We start from the raw sequence: 24,545 nt of genomic DNA on the forward strand, positions 1-24,545 counted from the left end.
TTTGGTATTGTACTATGGGGAGACATCCTGCTTCCACTGTAATCAAACAGAAATTTCTCTGCCAGCTACAGGAGAAGCAGTGTTAGACAAACCAAGCACACAGAGGAGATTTAGATGGGATGTTAGGAACACATTCTGCACCATGAGGGTGGTGGAACACTGCAATAGGTTGCACAGGGAGTTGGCTGGGGCCCTGTCCCTGGAGCTCAAGGAGAGGCTTGACAGGGCTCTGCACAACCTGATCTAGTGGAGGATGTCCCTGTTCACTGAAGGGGGTGTGGATAGATGACCTTTGGAGGTCCCTTCCAAGCCAAACCATTCTATGATTCTATTTGTCCTCAGTCACATTCAAACACCTGTGGTTGGCCACTCTTCTCAGCAGAAATAAGCCTGTGCTTCTACTAAGACACTCCTGGCAGAACACAGAAATCCTGTCAGCCCTTACAAGACCAACTACAAGTCCAACTCTTCTCAACTCTGTTTCTAAATGACTGCACAAACATTGGAGCTTTCCTTACAGCTTGGGGTAACAACCACCTGAGAACAACTAGCATCTTTAGATAGATGGCCCATCATTTAAAATGAGCCTTGAAGAGCAACATTTGTTCTTCTGTGAACAAAACAGGGCTCAAGCACTTCCCTTTTTCTCTCCACAGATCAGATTAGCTGTAACATGAGAAGGGAGACCACAACAAACCCCAAACCAATACACTCGTGGTTTATATCTCATATTCATTTGTGGGCTGGGAGGGGGGGTTCAGATGAGACCACTGCTAACCACTGAAATGGTTTGCCAACTGTGGCAAATAGACTCTGGAATAATACAGAAGTAGGTAAGTATGGAGAATGAACACAAGCAAAGCTGCAAGTGGGGGTTTCCAGTTCTACTTCTATCCATCAGCTCTTGTTCTAACTTTATCACTACAAAGAAATTGAAACTGCATGTATCTCTTTCCCATAATAATAGGAGAATTGTTATCCTTAAATCTTAATGCTGCTGTCTTTTTAACTGTTGGGTGCTGTGGCATGTTGAGAATGTGGAGTGTTTCCAAGCTCCCCCAACTTCTCAGCCTCCATCATTCTTACTTAAATACCTCCAACAGAAGTGAGCAAGCAGGCCAGGCCAGCCCAGCTTCCAGCTTTATACCCGTGGAGTTGGATGGTTCCTCATTCATATATTACATCTCCTGATAATGCATCTCCCCTGTGAAGAGAGACTGAGAGCCCTGGGGCTGTTTAGTCTGGAGAAGAGAAGGCTGAGAGGGGATCTGATCAATGTCTATCAATAGCTGAGGGGTGGGGGTCAAGTGGAGGGGGCCAGGCTCTTTTGGGTGGTTCACAGTGATAAGCCAAGCAACAATGGGTTCAAACTAGAACATAGAAGATTTCAGCTCAACATGAGGAGAAACTTCTTTACAGTGAGGGTGACAGAGCCCTGGAGCAGGCTGCCCAGGGGGGTTGTGGAGTCTCCTTCTCTGGAGACTTTCCAAACCCACCTGGATGCATTCCTGTGCAGACTCCCCTGGGTGATGCTGCTCTGGCAGGGGGGCTGGACCAAATGATCTCTGGAGGTCCCTTCCAACCTCTGATATACTGTGAGACTGTGATCTTTTATCTACTACACCACTGTGAAAATCCAGGATCACTTTTCTACTCCCCTGTTACGATCTTGTGTTCTAAAATCTGAGGCAAGAACTTAAAAGCACAACTTAGATTCTTAAGTTTATGACCCCAGGTAAGACTTCCTTAAACACATCAAATGATCAAGATCACTCACCAATACTCAACATCCTCAGAGTGCTCTCTGCATGATTTTCTCCCTCTTCATTAAATAAAGAAATTACTCTAGCAGGAATCACCAGAAGTTTTTCTGTTCTTCACTAACAACTACTTGGCTACCTACCAAGTCCTCCAGCATTTCATGCTCATGCCCTGTGACAAACAACTGCATCACTTCTCAGAGATGCCCAGTGACAGGAGAAGGGGCAGTGGGTGCAAGGTGGAGCAGAGAAGGTTCCATGTGAACATAAGGAAAAACTTTTTCACTGTGAGGGTGCCAGAGCCCTAGAGCAGGCTGCCCTAAGAGGTTGTGGAGTCTGCTTCTCTGGAGACATTCCAAACCCACCTGGATGTGTTCCTGTGTGACCTGCCCTGGGTGACCCTGCCCTGGCAGGGGGGTTGGATTGGATGAGCTTTCCCTTCCAACCCCCAGTGTTCTGTGATTCTGTGACTCTAACACACATGCTATCAGTACTCAGGAATTTCAAGTTGCTTTCCCAAGCTCCAGGTGGGTCTATAAGACTGCCTAGGAACTATCTAGAGCATGGAAAATGCTTTTGGCTATCACATCATCATAAACTCAGACTTCTTCAAGGAAGTATGCTTCAGATATTGTCACCAAGGTGACCAAAGTCTCCATGGCTCCACCTCTTAACTGAGAACTGCTTTCACTGCCAGCGACTGATGGGTGAGAGAAGGTAACTCATTCCAGTGGGGCTTGTAGCTCCTAAGACAAGCCACCAACACCATGTCCCAGGGTAAGGAAGACTTCTAGAAATGACACAAAAATTGTTTTCAAAAGTTTCCATTGCATTCTAAGCAGAAATCTGCATTTAGAATTACTTTAGACAGTCAAGAACAAGCTGCAGCTGCTTTAGTCTTTCATCAGGTATCCAACAATATCTTTCCTCTTTGATGTTGAGAGTTTTAATGCATTTGATAGTCTCAAAAAGTTATTACAAAAAGAAATGCATTAGAGAACAATGCTGCCCTTCTCCATCATGTAGGTATACAGAATATTTACACCAAAGCACATTTTATTTTTAGCAGGTGAGCCAGGTTGTTTGTTTTTCATGGAATTTTCCCCATTTTCTAAATTCTAATTATTAGGACAGCTTTTGCTTAAAATAAAATCCCAGTTTGATGTTGGGGACTCAAGGAGGGCTAAAAAGCTTATCAGAAGGCACAGCAAAAATACTGCTTTTCATCTTCTTTCATCCTTGCACAATTCACAGTTTATGCAAAGTGCAATGGCTTTGATGGCTCTGTAGCACACAGCTGCTGCTGCTTTGATACAGAAGGGAAGCTACATGACTAATCAAAAAGCTTCAGCTACACCAAACACCATGATGGAACCCATCCTCTCACCAGGGGGGAATGATGCTCTGCCATGTCCCTAGGTGATATTGCTTTGACAGGGGGGTTAGACCACAGAATCACAGAATCAGCCAGGTTGGAAAAGACCTCAGAGTTCATCAAGTCCAACCTATTACCTAATGTCTAACACCTCCTGACAACTAAACCATGGCTCCAAGTGCCTCATCCTATCTTTTTTTGAACACCTCCAGGGATGGTGACTCCACCACCTCCCTGGGCAGCACATTCCAATGGCCAATAGTCTTTCTGTGAAGAACTTCCTCCTCACCCTGAGCCTAAAATGATGGTATCTGGGGGTCCCTTCCAACCTCTAATGGATCACAGTACCACAGTACATTAGAGGTTGGAAGGGACCTCCAGAGATCATTGAGTCCAACTCCCCTGCCAAAGCAGTCTGCACAGGAATGCATCCAGGTGGGTTTTGAAAGTCTCCAGACTGTGTACTGTGATGTTGTTAGAGATGACCACAAAAAGGGAGACTCCACGATGCTTTTAAATCTGATTTTAGAAGTGTCTGTAAAGGTTAGTTCTGCCTTCAGTGCTCTATAAAATATGAACCAGCAATTCCACAAACATACAACCACAGCCAAATGAAAGTCCTGAGAAGGAGGGGTGGGAGCAGCACTGTGCCACACAGCTGCTCCCACAGAGCTCCAGCTCCACATGGGATGGTCATGTCAGATCCTGCAAGAACTTCAACTTTGCATTATAGATGTTTATGAAAGAAAGAGAGCCCAAGCTCCACCATTTCACAAGCTGAATTTGGGACATAAAATATGGAAGTTCAAGCCACGAGGCTGATCCTTGCAAAACAGAGCAACAGGGAAGTCTACCAGAGATAAATTCACTTGTGCCTACCAGCAGCTACAACAGCAGGCAGGATACACTGAGACAACTGAATCAGCTTTCTTAGGGCACAATTTACATTTGAAGTGCAATAACTGAGGATAGACTCTTGGCATGTTGTTCTTCTCACAGAAGCCTTATTCATTCAGAATAGAATAGAAGCAGGCAAGGGAAGTACTTAAGAATACTGCAACAGATTCTAGGTAGCATTTCTCAAGTTCTATCATTTCCCCCTCATAACAGAAGCAGTTCTAGCTTTCTACAAGATGAAAACAGCCATGGATCTGTGCTCTTATTTCACAGGTGAGATTTTTGGCTGCTGCCAAAAGAACTGGTCCTCTGATCCCAACCCACCACTTCCACTAATTTATAATGCAGCACAGCAAAGCAAGCAGCAGTCTAGAAACCAGGCCATGAGGGCTTGAGGATGAGAGAATGAAGGAAAGAAGATACCAGACTTGTGTAAGGTATGTCAGATCCACAGGTTTCCAAGAAGAAGGTAGCAAGGTAAGTGTAAAAATCTGCATTTCAAGCTAGACTTGTTCTCTGTAATGACCCCCCCCCCACCACCAACTCACAAGAAGTCACACTTGCTCTCATTACGTGTAAGCGTGTGACTGCAGCCAGAGGGCCAATGGCAGCCTGGGCTGCGCTGGTGGGTTGAAAATTCCCTCCCAACATTAACTGTGCCAGACCAGCTCAGTTTGGAAGCAAATAGAGCTGTATTTACAAGCCACACTACAATCTACAATGGAATGCGATGGATATGTACAAATATACAGGATTTACAATATTGCCAGGGATTTACAATTAACAAAACAGCACAGGGACCTCCCCTGGCCAAAAGACCAGGGAAGCTGCCTCCCTCCTTGCCTCTCCCTTACCCCCCTCTGTACAAAAGGGAAAAGAGAGAGAAGCAGAGAAAGTTAATCCCAGACAAAACAACACAGCCAAGGTCAGCAAAGCCTGTTAGCATCTCTCCAGTGAAGAAGCAAGAAGAGAGAGAAATTGTTTTGGAAACCAAATGTTATGGGAGATATCCCTCTAATGGAATTGTTTAGAATAATCATTATTTTCCTTTTTACACCCACTAGTGATTTATTTACATTTTTTACTACTTTCTGCTCAAGATCTGTGAAAAATTTTAAAGGTATAGTCTAAAACTACCACAATTGCATCAAAAGAACTGTGGCCAGAGAGGTGATTCTGCCACTTTACACTCTGCTCTGGTGAGACCTCACCTGGAGTACTGTGTCCAGCTCTGGAGCCCTCAGCACAGGAAGGACATGGATCTGATGGAGCAGGTCCAGAGGAGGGCCACAAAAATTACCTTGTAACCTGAAAGGGGCTACATGAAGGCTTTGCAAAGGCCTGGAATGATGGGACAAGGTGCAATGGTTTGAAATGTTAGAGGAGATTTAGATTGGATGTTAGGAGCAAGTTCTGCACCATGAGGGTGGTGGAACACTGGAACAGGTTGCCCAGGGAGGTGGTTGAGACCCCTGGAGATAATTTAAGGTCAGATTTGACAAGGCTTTGAGGAACCTCATCTGATGGAGGATGTTCCCGATTACTACAGAGCGGATTGGACTAGGTAACCTTTGGAGGCCCCTTCCAAGCCAAACCACTCTATGATTCTCCGTGGGCTTTACTCCTCATAGCCAGCATGTCATCAGTGCAGCCATTTAGAACAGGATGTGTTACTTCATTAAACACCAGGCAAAGGAAGAAAGTTGCCAGCATTTAAAAAGAAAATTCTAGTCTAGTAAAAGCAAGGAACTTGCTTCTTCACTTGTTCTCCAGTTTTGGGCTCCCCAGTTCAAGTGAGACAGAGACCTGCTGGAGAGAATCCAATGGAGAGCCATGACGATGCTTAGGGGACTTGAGCATCTCCCCTGTGAAGAGAGACTGAGAGCCCTGGGGGTGTTTAGTCTGGAGAAGAGAAGGCTGAGAGGGGATCTGATCAATGTCTATCAATAGCTGAGGGGTGGAGGGGGCCAGGCTCTTTTCAGTGGTTCACAGTGATAAGCCAAGCAACAATGGGTTCAAACTAGAACAGAGAAGATTTCAGCTCACCATGAGGAGAAACTTCTTTCCAGTGAGGGTGACAGAGCCCTGGAGCAGGCTGCCCAGGGGGGTTGTGGAGTCTCCTTCTCTGGAGACTTTCCAACCCCACCTGGATGCATTCCTGTGCAGACTCCCCTGGGTGATGCTGCTCTAGCAGGGGGGTTGGACCTGATGATCTCTGGAGGTCCCTTCCAACCTCTGATACACTGTGAGACTGTGATTACTTCAAACGGAAAAAAAAAAAAAATTCCATCCCCACAGCATTGGTCCACCCATGGCTAGTCCCAACACCAGCTGAAATGTGACAGCCTTCAGCACCCAAGCTTGGATGGAATCATAAGTATGCAATTGGCAGCTGCAGCCCAGGCTTGCCAAAGCTTACCTTGTATCCCGCTCAAGCTGCAGTGCAGTTTCAGAGACATTACAAGCAACAAGGAGTTGTCAAAACTGACCTACATGGAAACTTTGACCGCACAAGCTCTCTGTGAAGGTACTGGGTTAAGGGATTCAACTGGAACTGAAAGAAGCTACAGAGCTCCAGGATAAGAAATCTTCTATACTTAAGCTTCATAACCAGTATATACCTTGAATTTTCACAGGCTTTGACAGAGCCAAAGTACAAGAGACCAAAACTCCCCATATTGCTTCAAAATGAAAGCAAGAGGAACAAAACCAGCTGTGAAAGATGCTGAAGAAGAATGAGCCCTTGAAAGCTAAAAAAAGCATACATCTGAGACCACCCACTGCTCAGTCTGGAAGAACTATGTGTCTAGAGACATGCAGTGTCCTTCTGGAGACATACAGTGACATATGGAATTGATTACATTCCCCAATTAAAAAAAAAAATTTGAAAGAAAAAAGAGAGAGAAAGATGATTGAAATTTGTCATCTGCACATTACTACTGGCAAGTAATTACACAGCATTTCCAGTACATGATTTCTAACATTTGCTGACTTGAGAATCATAGAATGGTTTGGGTTGGAAGGGACCCCCAAAGGTCATCTAGTCCAATCCCCCTGCAGTCAGCAGGGACATCCTCCACTAGATCAGGTTTCCCAGAGCCCTGTTGAGCCTCACCTTGAATATCTCCAGGGGTGGGGCCCCAACCACCTCACTGGGCAACCTGTTCCAGTGTTGCACTACCCTCATGATGTAGAACTTCTTCCTAACATCCAGTCTAAATCTACTCAAGTTTGAAACCATTGCTCCTTTCTATTGCAGACTTGGTAGGGAAGCCTCTTAGCTGCAGCTGACCCTGCCCTAAAGATCTTGCAAATGCAGAGTAGAAGCCATGCATCCCTTAGAAGCAGACACCTTCAAACACTATTCACCCCTCCCTGGGCAACCTGTTCCAGTGTTCCACCACCCTCATGGTAAAAAACATGTTCCTAACATCCAACCTAAATCTGCTCCTTTCTAATTTCAAACCATTGCCCCTCATCCTACCCCTACAGACCTTTATAAACAGTCCCTCTGCAGCCTTCTTGCAGGCCCCCTTCAGGTACTGAAAGGCTGCTGTTAGGTCTCCTCAGAGCCTTCTCTTCTCCAGGCTGAGCAAGCTCAGCTCCCTCAGCCTGTCCTTGAACGATGTATTAATCAACAGCACATAGATTAATTAGTCACAGCAGAATCTTTCATCACTTGGGCAGAAACAAACCCCAGACAGCTATCAACATGCTGAGAAAATAACAAAAGAGTGATTGGGTTTACTTCGTCTTCAAACTAGAGAGTAGAGATGGAGGGTTCACACCTTACAGACAGTACAGCTTGCATGACTCACATTCTGCTTAAGGAGTACCACAGACCAGCTCAAGCAAAAGGAGAGGAAGGTGAAGCACATGAGGTAAGATGTTACTCAAGAAAACTCCTCATCCAACTGACACCCCTAAGGCAGAAAATTTCAAACCCATTATTTTTATTTACATGGAAACTAGAGTGTCTGCACAGACCTTTCCACTGAGTATCTACATTAACTAACTCAACACTGCATCAGCTCCTCCCTCTGAAAACCTATGCACCAGCACAAGAGAAGCTACTGGAAGCATGTGTTGAGTGCTCTCCAAGTATCCCAGGTGGGGCATTCTGCTATTAAGTCTGTCAAAATGACTGACCTTAGAAGATCTCTAGTGCTAGTCAAAATTTATTGCAACACCTTACACCTTGCCTCTTGTTGCCTTCTCTCCTTCATGTCTTTGGAAGCACTTCTTATGGCAGGCAGTTCAGGGGAAACTTTAGGTTTTTCCAAACAAGACACTCAACTGGCACCAATGCCAGTTGCCAGTATCCTGCAAATTCACCCCAGTGATAGCATTTTGGGGTGAATGAGGAATGCAAAGTGAGGGCAGTGCAATTTGCAGGTTAGGACAGTTCTGCTTTGCAGTATTTGGTCTAGAGTTAGTCAAACAAAGAGCAAAAGGATGACAGAGATGTGCCCTGCTTTGATACACTGCTGCCACTTCTAAGCAGCCTTGGCAAGACACACCAATTTGGTACCTCACCTACTTGGGGACGGTTACATGCTTCTGTTGCCATAACACAGCTTCCACTGGAGTCAGAGAAATGGGTGTTTCATCTCTGACAAAGGCTGGAACTAGGAATAAGTGAGTGTGTCAAGACTACACCCACCACCTTAAGATGGTGAGAAGAAATGTTTTGCTTAAGCACTGGGACATCTTCCAAATCACTGCCACTACTAATGAGTTTTCTAATAATTGCTTAGAGGAAAACTGAGCTCCTTTCATAGCCAACAACAGAAGCACACAGAACAAAGCTGAAAGGAAAATGGGTAGGTGTGAGGATAAGGTGATACCCTAAGACCTGTCTAGCGTGCTTGCTGTGTCCTGTAGATGATCAGTGTGAAGGGCAGACACAAGAGGTGGACCATGACTCCTCCTGGAGCTCCTGCCACCTAAGGTGGACACTGCCCAGAGCCAAGGGTCAGGTAAGACACAGAAGACAAGGATGATATAGAATGAGTTTAGACAAAAAAAATACAAACCCTAATCCTTAAAACATTTTATCACAAAATTCTTAAATCTTTCCATCAAATGCAATGTAAAAGAAATATAAACCAAACCAAACTAACAACACTGACAATAAGTTAGTGAAAAATCTGACACCCATCATCCACTTTCAACATCTGCACAGTTGTCAGCTACTGGTTTCTTCTATGCCTGACACTGATGTAAGAGAAAAGTGAGTAATTCCTTGCCAACAATCAGTTTCTTCTAACTAGCAACTTTGTATATAAATTCCACACTTTTGTCAGCATTGTATGCTTCCAAGACCCAAAAAGAAACAAATCTTGCAGTTTCTCCTCCACTGCAGTGTAATGAAGCCTCTTAAAATTAGCTTTTTAACACAAAGTAGCAGAAATCCTCATCTCCTGTTTCAGTATTTACACCACTTTAAGGCTCCAAGTTGCACTGTGGATTTTCAAGTAACTTCTTGTGCAGAGCTGGCAGCACATCAAATACTGCAGTGAGTTCTATGCAGTTAGAATCAGTGCAGTGCTAGGGATTTGGTGATCAGGGGACTTGAGCATCTCCCCTAATGAAGAGAGACTGAGAGACCTGGGGCTGTTTAGCCTGGAGAAGACAGAGAGGGGATCTGGGTTGCAAGCTCACACTGTTGGCTCATGTCCAGCATCTCACCCACCAGCATCCCCAAGTCCTTTTCTGCAGGGCTGCTCTCAATCTCAACATCCCTCAGCCTGTATTGGTATCTAGGGACTGACCCAACCCAGGTGCAGGACCTTAACACTTTACCTTATTGAAGCTTATGAAATCCTCCTCAGTCTACCTCTCTCTAGCCTGTCCAGGTCCTATAGGATAAGCTGCTCATCCAGCTGTTTTAGAATCCTTCAAGGGAATACTCTCTCAGACATAAACACAGATCCCTCATTAGAAGCAGCACAGTTTAGGCAGTTATTAAACACCTAAAAACTTTTAGCCAAGAAGCAAGAACTATTTCAGGCTCATTTTGACAAGTTTCTCAAACAAATGCCTAATGAGTGTCACATCAAGCAGTACTGCTGCAAATAAAAATACTACAAATAAAAATAATTAATCCCAGGTCCCATGCCATCCCTTCTTTGTGCTGACCCAAGAGTTTTCTGTTGCCAAACTGCAGACTGAAGAGCAACTTTCCTTGCAGCTCCCAGCAAACTCTCCAGCTGGATTCACACACTGATCCAAGTTGGGCCAAGTGCTGGTAGTTCTTTTTAGCAGCAGCCCAGGTTAAAATCTAAATTTCAGCCTAAAGAAACAGCTGTTATTGTTGGATCACATTTTTCCCCCCTAATTAAACCAGAGCAACACTTCATAAATGCCACTGAGGCCAGCATGACTTTTCAGAAACTTCAAAGTGATGGGGAATAATTTCTGTATGCTTATTTATGCAATGGACACCATCTACATCAACCAAACTTCCCCAGCCAAGCATCTTCAAAAGGTTGTCCACTACATTGAGGAACAGTGTGAAATGGGAATTCCAGAAACTGCAAAAATAACATAAAATAATAATAAAAAAAGCTCTACAGTAAAACTAATCAAAAAGAGGCTGACCACATATGGAATGCAGAGCTTAACTTTTTCCCCCCTTCACTTTGTCCTGTGTTTTGTTAAGCAAGAAAACCCTTCATGGTTTTGGGTTGGGGTCTTTGTTTGTTTGTTTGTTTGTTTTCCCATCTTCCTTCTCTCAATGAAAAGTACTCAAGTCTCATTTTCCTAAAAGTCACCATAACCTGGTTTGGGAAAAGAGTTCATAGAATTGTCAGGGTTGGGAGGGACCTCAAGGATCATCCAGTTCCAACCCCCCTGCCATGGGCAGGGACACCTCACACTACAGCAGGTTGCTCACAGCCACATCCAGCCTGGCTGCAAAAACCTCCAGAGATGAGGCTTCCACCACCTCCCTGGGCAACCTGTGCCAGTGTCTCACCACCCTCATGGGGAAGAATTTCTTCCTAACATCCAATCTGAACCTTCCCATTTCCAGTTTCCCTCCACTCCTATCACTACCTGACACCTTAAAAAGCTTTCTTGTAGCCCCCTTCAGATCCTGGAAGGCCACAAGAAGGTCTCCTCAGAGCCTTCTCTTCTGCAGACTGAACAACCCCAACTCTCTCAGTCTGTCTCCATAGGACAGGAGCTCCAGACAAGTTGACAAGTGCTCAATGCTGAGAATACTCATTTAAATTTTAATGCTTTTAAAGATGTGCAATTATTGGAAAGATAGGAAAGAAAAAAACCCCAACAACAACAACAGGTAAAACCCATAAATATTGAAACAAACAAGTCTAATAATGACCCCAGCGCCACAGTAAAAAAAACTCTTTTCAGCAGAGTGTTTTATCCATTAACATCTGTGATGCTAACTGTCCTTGCCATGTTCCAATGGGAAACCTCTCAAAGGAACCAGCACTCTTGGAGACAGCAGCTCAAGTTGTTTTTCCAGTGGTATTTTATTTTGGCCATGTTACAGATTTACAGATCTACCAACATCAAAATGATTGAAGGAGGACTAGAAAAAGACAGCTGGCCACATCAGATTGGTTGGTGGAAAAAGAAGAGGAGCCTGAGGGTTGACCTCATTTGTGGAAGAGCAGTGTCAGAAGGATGGAGCCAGGCTCTGCTCAGGGATATCCAATGACAGGACAAGGGGCAGTGGGGGCAATGTGGAGCAGAGGAGACTCCACATGAACATAAGGAAAAACTTTTTCACTGTGAGAGTGCTGGAGCCCTGGAACAGGCTGCCCAGAGAGGCTGTGGAGTCTCCTCCTCTGGAGACATTCAAAACCCAACTGGATGTGTTCCTGTGTGACCCACCCTAGGTGATCCTGCTTTGGATGATCTTTTGAGGTCCCTTCCAACCCCTAACATTCTGTGAAAGAAATCCACTGGTACTGATATGGACAAATAAAAAGCAGCCATATAAGGTAAAGAATGGTAAAAGAGAGTCATGGCTGAAGCAGTGACTGCCAAGGAATTTGCACTGATTCTAATCTTTTTGAAAAGGAAGATGCCAGCCTGGATTCTGCCAAGCAGTTTCCAAATGCTAAGGCTCAAATAAGTCATGGTGTAGTGCAACATCCTTGGAAAAGGAAAGGGGAACACAGACTCTCCCAGTTTCAATCACACCAGTTACTGTGCAGAGTTACACACAGGGGAGGGTTTTGTACTCACATATCCATAGTGTTATTGGGAAGTCACAGTCTCACAGTACATCAGAGGTTGGAAGGGACCTCCAGAGATCATCAGGTCCAACCCCTCTGCCAGAGCAGGAGCACCCAGGGGAGTCTGCACAGGAATGCATCCAGGTGGGTTTGGAAAGTCTCCAGAGAAGGAGACTCCACAACCCCCCTGGGCAGCCTGTTCCAGGGCTCTGTCACCCTCACTGTAAAGAAGTTTCTCCTCATGGTGAGGTGAAACCTTCTATGTTTAAGCTTGTAGCTGTTGTTCCTTGTCTTCTTACTGTGCACCACCCAAAAGAGCCTGGCCCCCTCCATTTGACACCCACCCCTCAGATATTTATGCACTCTTAGTCTTCTCTCAGCCCCAGGGCTCTCAGTCTCTCTTCACAGGGGAGATGCTCAAGTCCCCAAATCATCCTCCTGGCTCTCCTTTGGATTCTCTCCAGCAGGTCTCTGTCTCTCTTGAACTGGGGAGCCCAAAACTGGACACAGTATTCCAGGTGTGGTCTCACCAGGGCAGAGTAAAGAGGTAGAAGAACTTCCCTAGACCTGCTGGACACCTTTCTTGATGCATCCCAGAATACCAAGTCTATTGTCAAAAGTCAAGACAAGACAACAGCCAAGTCAAGACCACAAAAATTAAGGCCTAAACAAAGCAGTCTGATAGAAAAGGCAGGCAGGTAAAAGGATAAGCTCAGCAGATTCAATAGTTATGTTGCACTGCAAGGTGTCTCAAATATCAACACTCATCAGAAGGAAAATCAGCATGCAAATAACACATTAGAGTCAACAGAAAACCTGGGGCTGGGATGAGGGAAACTGGGAGAAGAGAAAGTTGAGAAGTCTTCAAAGAGTACAAAGAAGTTTGAATAAAATGAAAGAAAAAACTGTTAGGTGTATCTGAGAATACTAGGCAGCCCAAACCTACATTGCTTCTGAATAAAACTTCATATAACCATAGAATGGGTTGGCTTGGGTTGGGAAAGGGCCTCTAAAGGACATCCAGTCCAACCCCAACTTCTCAGTGAGTAACGCTTCAGCTGTTCAACCTAACCAGAGAGAAAGCAAGAACCAGGTCCTAAATTGAGGACAATACCAGGAGGGCAGTACTAGTCACCCCAGTGATTCTAATTGTGCTGGAGTGAAACTGTCCTACAGAGAAATCAATCAGAAAGCAGTGGAAAATGGTTTTAGGCAAGATTCAGGCTTCAGCAAAAATCTCTGCTGCATTGAGCTGTGTTACAGAGTAAATCAAAAAGCCCTCTGCTCTCCCAAGCCTGTTCCTTCCAAAACCAAACTCAACCTAGTCAACCCACAACAGAATTCTTCTTTTCACTATGTGCTTCTGGTTAACTGCTTTTTATGGTTTGATCTAAAGTAATCTACACTGTACAATAAAGATCAAGGCTGTCACTACCACTCCTCCAAAACACCATCTTTACTTCCACGTTCCCATGAAGTTTTGGATGCTTTCCCCACTCCCTCTCTCCCCACTCGTATCTAGCAGTGCTTCATTTCAGTTGTAGAACTAAAGTGCTCCACAGCTCATTCAGGTACTGAAATAACCAGACTTAAGATTCTTAATTGGACAGAACTAGCTACTTTTACCACCAGAGTTATGTTTCATGACGTCCACTACCCTCTCAGAGATGCAGCGCGATGACTTTGCTGCTGTTTAATACAAATCCTGAAGGACTGGACATAAAGTTGGCATACTGATGGGTCAAATATTTTCCCGAAACATATCCCTAGCTATGATCCTGAAAGAAGCCAATTTAAAGCATGTTCAGTGAAGATTTACGTTGAAAGTCTTCTTAGAAGATAAAAGTCTTAGAAGATAAAGTTTCTGACAGCTGCTCCTGAAGTCCTTGAAGGAGACCTACTGAAGGTAGCTGGAGAGGGACTGCTTCCAAAGGCCTGTAGTGTTAGGATGAAGGGCAATGATTTGAAATTAGAGAAGAGCAGATCTAGACTGGATGTTGGGAACAATGTTCTGCACCATGAGGATGGTGGAACACTGTCCAGAGTGGTAGTTGAGGCCCCATCCCTGGAGACATTCAAGTTTAAGCTCAGCCGGGTTCTTAGTAACCTGATCTAGTGAAGGATGTTCCTGTTGACTGCAAGGGGGTTGGACTAGATGACCTTTGGAGGTCCCTTCCAACCCAGACCATTCCATGATTCTATTTCAGCAAAGAACACATGCTGAGGTTGACAGGTTTTGGTTTTGTTTCTCTTTTGGGGCATGGGCATGTGTTTAATTTGCAATGACCTAATGGCTACTTACCATGAGACCAGATAAAGAGACCTGGATGACTTTTTCCAGTCCCAGAGCATAGATTTTAAGATATTATTTATTTAAATATAAATAGCCCATTAAGAGCTACATTAAGATCTTCAAGGTAACTGGGGAACAGTAATGTCTGCAGCATAGGAAGGAATACAAAGGCCATTTTCAGCTGAAGAGCTTCAGATAGCAGATACAAGATACTCTTTAGCATTAAATTTGTTCTTTCTAATCAGGTCAGATCTGCTCAAGACTACATTGATTGCCCAGCATTTGAATAGAAGCACAGAAAAGAAAAGAAAACAACTTGGTCACATCTTTATTACCAGTCAGAAAGTCAGATTTTAAAGAGATTTCTCTGGTTTCTTTTTGCTGTTGGGATTAATTTTCTGACCTTCAGGACCACCACCACTATTGGCCTTCATTCAGCAAAATCTCAAGTCCTCTCAAGTGTTCTGATATGCCATACCCATGTTCTTGTCTCCTACTACATGCCTGACTGACCACCTTCAAATGTAATAAATGGGAACAAATGGAAGGGGAAACCAAAACAAACCTACAAGAACAATTCAAACCCCACCAGCCAAGAAGGAAACTGAAATACCTTCTGATTTCCTCATAAAGAACACAGCAAACCCAATGCAGATCATCAAGTGCTAGCTGTCTATGCTGAACACCCCAACATTTATGAATTAAGATGAACGAGCTTGAAGCTTTTGCTGCTGCTGACATGTTTGCTGCAGTTGACAAAGCAATCTGTGAAATAAACCAGTCAGAAATACTCTGCACCCTGTGAAAGGGCAAGAGGTAGTGGACATAAGCTTCAGCACAGGAGGTTCCACCTCACCATGAGGAGGAACTTCTTCACTGTGAGGCTCACAGAGCACTGGAACAGGCTGCCCAGAGAGGTTGTGGAGTCTCCTTCTCTGGAGTCTTTCCAGCCCTGTCTGGATGTGTTCCTGTGTGACCTGTGCTGGATTCTCTGGTCCTGCTCTGGCAGGGGGGTTGGACTGGAAGATCTTTGGAGGTCCCTCCCAACCCCTAACATCCTGTGAGCCTGGTTAATTCAATTTAAACTTGAAATGTTTAGGTTACAGCTTACAGCCTGCATGTTAAATATGTCAGCTGCTTTTATGCATTCTCAGAGTTTCTAGATACAAAAAATTTCAGATTTCTAGAACTTGCTACTAGACACTTTGCTGCTTTTTCTCATCTAAAAGACACCAGCATCACTCCACAGAAAGTATCAACTACTTCCTACATACAAGGGGGTAAAAAAAAAAGCACCAAAAAAACAAAACACTGCAAGATTTGCATTAGAAGTTGTACTACAGGAACTAATTAAATCTTGACTACAGCCCTAAGGCCACGTTTACATTTTTGCTAGAACATCTATGCCCAGAAAAAAAAACTGTTTTCATCTGTAAACAGTTAATACTGCATTGATGACAAGCATATACTTAAAAAAGTATTTATAAATCACAGGATCACAGAATGTTAGGGGTTGGAAGGGACCTCAAAAGATCACCCAGTCCAACCCCCCTGCCAGAGCAGGATCACCTAGAGCAGGTCACACAGGAACGCATCCAGGAGGGTTTTGAATGTCTCCAGAGAAGGAGACTCCACAACCTCCCTGGGCAGCCTGCTCCAGGGTTGTTCTTTCCCTGATGCAAGTCTTGTCCTTGTTGTATGTTGTGCATTATTGCTGTAAATGTTGTTCTATTGCTAGCAGAAGCAAGTTGGGTTTTCTAAATACCAGTGGCTATCACTTAGAATCATAGAATCAGTCAGGGTTGGAAGGGACCACAAGGATCATCCAGTTCCAGTCCCCCTGCCATGGGCAGGGACACCTCACACTACATCAGCCTGGCCAGAGCCTCATCCAGCCTGGCTGCAAACACCTCCAGGCATGGGGCCTCAACCACCTCTCTGGACAACCCATTCCAGGCTCTCACCACTCTCCACCAGGCAGTTAGTGCAGGTTCCTTTTTCAGCCCTCTTGCCTCTCTATCTTCCTGAAAAGAATCTTCTGCCTAAGTGTCAAGGCAGACAGACCGAAGACTAATGAGCAAGCGGACCCTATTAGGTGTAATCCTAGATGAAACCTTCTGATTTAGTAATTTTTCTGGAAGAAATCAAGTTCACATGCTGCCAGACTGGCCCATAATGTGAACAAAAGCCCACTAAATGGGAGACTCACTTCCAAAATGGAATTCAGATCAGAGCTAAAAATCCCTTGTAGATGCAAGCATCTAGCTGGCTGTTTTGCCAGACCAGAAACACAAGTGAGACCTGCCAGCCAGTAATACTTGTGCTAACTAACCAGCCAGCTAACACCAACTGCAGAAGAGGAAAAAACAACTTATTTATGCTGTCCCCCAGGGAAAGAAAGTCAAATCAAAAATGGAATTAAAAAAGCACCTCCACAATTACATGATACTTCTGGTCTTCAGCAGCAAGGTCTTAGTATCACCCAGTGAGAGGTGGAGCAGCAAAAGGGAACTGACAACAGGTAGTAGGATCACTGAAGTCTTCCACCCACAAGGAAGAAGAAGTGTTCTGGTGCCAGACAAAAGGAATGGGGAAAAACCAGCACTCATACTTCACACAGACATCTGCAGCCCTGAGTTGGGCCATGAAAGCACTCATTTGAACATCTGAACACAGAATCCCTCCCCTGGCTCAAGGGGCTCTCTCACACCATCACTGCTGGCCTTAGTTATCTAAAAGCTTTTTGCTAGACAAACTATCCAGTTACAGGGGTGTAATTAATATTCAGTCCAGAAAGGAAACAAACTTCTTCCCCTCTCCCCTTTCCCTCAAAACTTAAGGAACAAAACTCTGTGTCTTCCCCCACAGAGGGACTGGAGTGAGGAAGTCAGCTGCTATTCAGCCAAGAGAGGAACACACCCAGCAGAGCTTTTTCCTTACATTATGTTTCGTATACATCTGCCTTATTCTTTCGGACTCCAGCTTCCTTACCCAGAGCCTTGGTGTTGGTCTGTTTACTCCCTCTCCCTTCAAGAGCAAAAGCACTGTTTCGCCTACAGCAGAGCAGCACTTTCTAGTCCTCAACTCCTCAGACTACCTGAAGTAGACCCCTCCTCAAATCATAGCCACTTGCACCAAGCTCAACAAAGCCTAGTGGTGTGCCCATAGGCTTCCCACAGAACAGCAGACGTGGCAGCCCTCCCAGAGTCAGAGCTGACAATCACACTAACGTTGGAAGCGGAAGAGAATCAGGGCTTAGGCTGGAAGGGACACGAGAGATCAGCTGCTCCAACCTCCACACCATGGGCAGGGACACCTCTCAACTACACTCAGCTGCTCAAGGCCTCATCCAGCCTGGTCTTCAACACCCCCAGGGAAGAGACAGCCACAACCTCTCTGAGCAGCCTGTTCCAGAGTCTCACCACCCTCCTACTGAAGAAGTTCTTCCCAAGATCCAGTCTAGCCCTGCTCTCCCTCAGCTTCAAACCATTCCCCCTTGTCCTGTCTCTAGACACCCTCATAAAAATTCCCTCTGCAGCCTTCCTGTAGGATCCCTTCAGCTACTGGCAGGCAGCTCTAAGGTCCCCCTGGAGCCTTCTCTCCTCCAGGCTGAACACCCCCAGCTCCCTCAGCCTATCCTCACAGCAGAGGTGTTCCAGCCCTTGGATCACCTTTGTGGCCTCCTCTGGACTCACTCCAACAGCTCTGTGTCCTTCTCCTGCTGGGGACACCAGACCTGGAGGCAGCATTTGAGGTGGGGTCTGAGCAGAGCACCATTATCGGTTTGCTTGACACAGAAGGTGCCAAGTGGACAGCCCCTGCATCATCTTTGTGGGAGCAGCCATTTGACTCCCCTATCAGAGAGACTGGAAATTAATTCTCAACCTTCTATTCAGGAATTCTGTCCAAGAAAACAAACCCAAAATAGCCTGTGTCAAATCATGTGATTTTTGCAGCCACACTCCTACTCCCAGAGATTTCATAACCCACTAAATGCTTTTCATTTACAATTCTAACACTAGTCCACTGACCCAGGCAGCAACAAGCTGCAGAATATGTTAGACTATGTTGAGTAGTATTTTGTCAAGTACAGATGAATGTCTTGCAGGAAAACAAACTGAGCAACTTAGGATCATCAGGGAGGACAACTTAATATCACTTCTTATCACTTCTCTCCTCACAGTTCTGAAAATGAAAGATGCTACAGCATGTAGCAAACATACTCCTACCTGTCATGTGTTGGTATGTGCCAGATCATGGAATCATAGAATGGTTTGGGTTGGAAGGGACCCCCAAAGGTCATCCAGTCCAACCCCCTCCTGCAGTCAGCAGGAACATCCTCAACTAGATCAGGTTGCTCAGAGCCCTGTTGAGCCTCACCTTGAGTATCTCCAGGGATGGGGCTTCAATTACCTCCCTGGGCAACCTGTTCCAATGTTTCACCACCCTCATGGTGCAGAACTTGTTCCTAACATCCAATCTAAATCTGCTCTTCTCTAATTTCAACCACTGCCCCTCCACCTATGCCTAACAGGCCTTTGCAAACAGTCCCTCTGCAGATCTCACAAGACTTCATTAAAAAATACCATATCTGAGAACCTTTTTGAATCCAAACTTGATGTAAAATTAAATAAACCAGTATAACTGAAAAAAAACAAAGCCAAAAAATCCCACACCTCTGCAGCTTTAAAGTTTTCCTTATCTTTTCCAGTGCTTTCCAAAAACACTACTGGCCCCAAAGCACACATAAAATACTGTTTCAGAATTTCAGTGCATTTAACCAAGAAAGATCAACATTGACCAACTACCATATTTCATATACCCTCAAACATAAAGTGCCAAGAAAAACATGCATGCAGCAACGCAGAAAGCTCTCTTAATTCATCCTGTTCCCAGCACACACATACAGGGCTTAGTTCTGAGTTATGACTGACCAGCAGCCTTAGAACCAAGATATGAAGAAGTCTTGTTTTGAAAAGTAAGCTAAAGTAGTTTCAACAAGCTTGAGTAGGGGGAATGGATCCAAGTTGAGGAGGGGACATTTAGATTAGATGTTAGGAAGAAATTCTTCCCCATGAGGGTGGTGAGACACTGGCACAGGTTGCCCAGGGAGATGGTAGAAGCCTCATCCCTGGAGGTTTTTGCAGCCAGGCTGGATGTGGTTCTCAACAACCTTCTCTAGTGTGAGGTGTCCCTGCCCATGGCAGGGGGGTTGGAACTGGATGATCCTTGAGGTCTCTTCCAACCCTGACAATTCTGTGTTTCTGTGAGTAGTTAAAACTATCAATATAGCACAGATCATAGTCACCATGCACCAATTCACAACATGGCCAACAGGAATATAAATATGGGGGGGGGGAAAGGCTGGTTTAAAAAAAAAAAACAAAACACAAAAAACCAAACAACAAAACTCCCAAGCAAATAGCAAAAAACACAAACAAAACCCCCTCCAAGAAATCCACACCACATTTCAAAAGCAGCATTATGCAACATACACACAAAACATTACACAAAAAAGGGTAAAATTTTGCTGCATAGTAGCAAAACTTACACTTCATATGAAGAAAAAAAAAAAGAATTCTGAACAAAGTATTCAAAGTTTTCTTTGCAACTCTGCTAGACTCTTACAAAAGCAGCCAAGACACACAGAATTTTAATTTCCACATCCAGGTTTTGATTATGAAAAAAATATGTAATATACAAATCAATGCTCCTACACTCCAGGTCTCTGTAACTTAAGAGTGAAATGAAGCATCTCAAAACAGCTGAAGAAGGCAAAGAGCTTAGCCATGGTTTCCATGGATTTCTTCTGCATTCTTTGCAGTCATACTGGACTCTGAAAAGAAAACCACTATGTTCTGCTGTTCTGGACAGAGCAGATTTATTACCATCTACAGTTTTAGATGGAGACTTCAGATTAAAGTGCTGTGCCTAACACCCTTCTTTGAAGCCCATAAACTGATCCAGCTTCTCAAGGAGCTACAAGGCAAAAAGTGAGAGAACTCGTCATAATGGTAATAGTCAATAGATCCATTGCATGCAGCTGGGTTGGGGCAAGCCTAGCTATCAATACATGCTGGGGATGGCACCCACCTGGCTCAGACAGTCAGACAGGTTTCCCTTACAGGGTCTGCTTTGTAGCAAACTGTGTTAAAGCAGCAATTCATTTCTCCTCATCTTTCAGGGAACCACTGTATGCCACCTCCACCTCACTCAACTGCAGGAGTTCAGTGGGTCTCCTTAACTGCAAGGACTTCAGTCACCTCAAAGAAAGATCACAAAAAGCTGTGGTATGCAGCAGGTTTGAGATAAGAGAAATCCCTGTAGGTAGTGGGATGCTGTCTGATAACCTCTTGTGGCTGAGAAGCTGAACAGGAATCCACCTTTGATAACAAGCTCTGAGCAAGGAAATTTCTCCATGAAGCACAGCTATCTGCTATCACTGCCTACCTTATCACAAGCCAGCCACGAGGTTTCCACTTCAGCAGCACCCAGTGCTAAATCTGAATCGTGGGATTTGAACTGAGAGGGCAACACACAGCAGGTGTGTCTGTCCCTGGCACATTTTTCCACCTTATTACCCATGGAAATCTAATTACTAAGTGGTTTTGCAAAGCAGAATGTGTACCTCAAGACCAAGCAGCAATACAGAAGAGCAGATTTAGACTGGATGTTAGGAACAAGTTCTTTACCATGAGGGTGGTGGAACACTGCAACAGGTTGCCCAGGGAGATGGCTGGAGCCCCATCCCTGGACATACTCAAGGTCAGGTTTGAGAAGGCTCTGAGCAATGTGATTTAGTGGAGGACGTCCCTGCTGACTACAGGGGTGTTGGACTGGATGGCCTCTGGAGGTCCCTTCCAACCCAAACCATTCTCTGATTCTTCTGCTTTCACCTCTTTCAGCACTTCCACAGCCAGCACCCTCACTCTCCCAGAATAGCTTCAAGAACCACAGCTTCTGCTTGCTTCCAGAAGCAGATAGCTCTGAAGCTCTCCATATGTTTTGACATTTGCAGTCACTTTGTCAGAATATGTGGAAAGAGCTCTGGAGGTGGTTTTGAACAGTAAGTAATAAAAAGCCTTCCGGAAAGGCTCCAAAGCACAGCAACAAAAGAGCCGCAGCCAGAAACAATCAGAAACAAGATCTCTACAATTTGCTGGACATGAAAGGATGCTAAACATACTCTAGAGTACTGCTATGACACAGCAGACTCAACAAAACAGGTAGAAAGCCATTTAAGACATAGCCCTTGATCTTCCATTCTCAGAAGCATAAACATTATTAAGGTGCAATTTAACTAAAAAGTCACATGGGCTCATCAACTACATCTGTAGTTATATCACTTGTCTTAGCTGGGACAGAAATATTTCTGTTGTATTTTCCTTTGCATTTGGTTTGTTGGGTTGGTTGGGGTTTTTTTTTGTTTGTTTATTTTGTTTCTGGGTTGGTTTGTTTTAATTTTTTGTTGATTTGGTTGGTTGGGTTTTAATAGAGAAAAAAACCCAAAGGCACCATTTAAAAGCTTCTCTCTCTATATATATTAAAAAAAATAAATAAAATATGTGAGTTTTTTAATCCTTTTGCTCTGTCACCAAACCCAGCATAAAAAGCTGAGGGAGATTAAGGTTTAGACTAGGTCTCAGGAAGAGGTTCTTCAGTATGAGGGTGCTGGGATGCTGGAATAGGCTGCCAAGGGAGGTTGTGGATGCCTCCTTCCTGGGGCTGTTCAAGGCCAGGCTGGATGAGCCCTTGAGCAGCCAAGTCCTATGGTGGGGAGGTTGGAGTAGATGATCTCTAAGGTCCCTTCCAACCTAAGCCATTCTGTGGTTCTGAGTTGTTTCAAACTCATCAAAACATCACCTGTCTTCCTGTCTGGGAAACACTTGCTCTACCAAGTTCACAACACAAACTGATTTGACATCAATATTTGCCAAGTAATTTTAATAACCAGACTGGAGAGTCTATGTTTCATCAGAAGCTCAAGAATGGCACCAGACCACCTCATACATCACACTTAGTAAAATATGAGCATGCAGTGGACTACATTCCTTCTGCCATACCTACAGTATTGGAATATGATGGTGCAGACAACATCAGTAGGATTTGACCCTTGGCTTTCCTAACAGCGGGGTACACATTAGACCAACCCAGAGAAAAAGGCACTGACATGGTGCACAAGCTCCAGATTTCACTTTTTCCTAGCCTTTCTTCACTTAAAGCCTACACTGATTGCTTCCCAGCAGATTGCAAAGCCACAGGTAACACACAAAAGCCCTTTCAGAGGACTCTAGTATCAAGTGTGACTGCGGCTAGAAGGAAAAACAACACATCCAGCCCAAAACACAACTCCTCTTTCAGCACGAACATGAAGCCAGGCTCTGCTCAGGGATGTCCAATGACAGCACAAGGGGCAATGGGTGCAAGCTGGAGCAGAGGAGGTGCCATATGAACAGAAGGAAAAACTCTGTACTTGTGAGGGTGGAAGAGCCCTGGAGCAGGCTGCCCGGAGAGGTTGTGGAGTCTCCTTCTCTGGAGACATCCAAAACCCACCTGGATGAATTTGTGTGACCTGCTCTGGCAAGGGGCTGGACTGGATGATGTTTCAAGGTCCCTTCCAACCCCTAACGTTCTGAGATTTTGTCTGTGTCCTGAGTCTCAACTACTCAAACCAATTTAATAGGCATTAGAAAAAATACTATTACAGCACTCCTCACTGTGCCCTGAAAGCAAATTATTTCTGAGAAATTACATTTCTTTTCAGCAAAAACAGAAGCAGGCAAATAGAAGACTTCAGAAGAACATCAAAACTGAGGAAGAAGATCTATCTATATATTTTATACATATATATATATATACACTGCCTAGAAGTTAGCCTGTTTTAAATCTGTTGGTTTCAACTCCTTTCTAATCAGACAGGCACATGAAAATAAATTACATTTCTTTTCAGCAAAAACAGAAGCAGGCAAATAGAAAAATTCAGAAGAGCATCAAAACTGAGGAAGAAGAAGATCTACTTCTATATATTATATATACATACACTGACTAGAAGTTAGCCTGTTTTAAACTTGTTGGTCTCAACTTCTTTCTAATCAGGCACATAATTTTGCAATTAGTTGTAGAATAAATGCTTTTGTTGTTACTTAAAGCAGAAGCTGTTTTTTGAGTAGGACCTCAGTCCAAGTATCTGCAAACCTCATAAAATACCTCCTCCAAGTCAGTTTTCTTTTATTTAGTCATCTGCATGCTTGCCATTTGACATAAATCGAGCTAGGCAGATCAATTTACAGTCAAATAAAAATCTGGACGCTGCCCTCAGTTCAAACCACAGTCTAGCAGTGTATAAAAATCACATCCTTTTATTTATGGACTGAAATAACTGTGATAATTCAAGCTAAACTGTTCCAATCCAAGGAATATTTAAGGCTAAAATCTGGCCTGATCATCCAAGTCTCAAAGCATTTCTTTGCCCTGGCTCTCTGAAAGGTTTTCAAAAGTGAAAAGGTGTTTTAATAGTGAGGTCACTCAGTGATCAAAGGTAAAAGGACCAAATGTACAGAGCAAGATCTGTATTTCAGAAACAGAGAGTTTATCTCCTCCTCCACATGGATTTAGTTTTCCATCTGCTGGGATGTGTTAGGCTATGAAGTGAATTACTAATGTGCATTTATTGGATTAAGCTCTGCACCATGGCAGAGGCAGGTATTGAGTTTGCAAAAATCACTGACACAAGACATTGCCCTGTAGTGGTAACTGGTTTAGTCTTTTGGGCCTCAGTGACTCAGCAAGAAGTAGAAAACAAAATATACCCTTGAAAGAATCATTCAAATAGAAATGTTGTGTACAGTAAGCACCCTAAAATATAAAAGAATAATCAGGGGGACATTGCAGCAGAACTTTATAGAAGTGAATGCAAAATGCTGTTTTTCTTGACATGGAGATCTACATATGGGGGCGGGGTGTCTAGTGTAGCAGGCAAGATGATGCTTTTTTGAGGCCTGACTTTG

General features: G+C 44.2%; 1 protein-coding gene across 1 annotated transcript in view; it reads right to left on the reverse strand.

Annotated features, from left to right (window-relative positions):
• SEPTIN7 (septin 7) overlaps window positions 1-24,545 on the reverse strand; it is an 89,236-nt gene that overhangs the window by 37,496 nt on the left and 27,195 nt on the right. The gene's annotated exons all lie outside the window — the stretch shown is intronic.

This window comes from Indicator indicator, chromosome 11 (genome assembly GCF_027791375.1).
Source record: "Indicator indicator isolate 239-I01 chromosome 11, UM_Iind_1.1, whole genome shotgun sequence".
Classification (NCBI taxonomy): Eukaryota; Metazoa; Chordata; class Aves; order Piciformes; family Indicatoridae; genus Indicator; species Indicator indicator.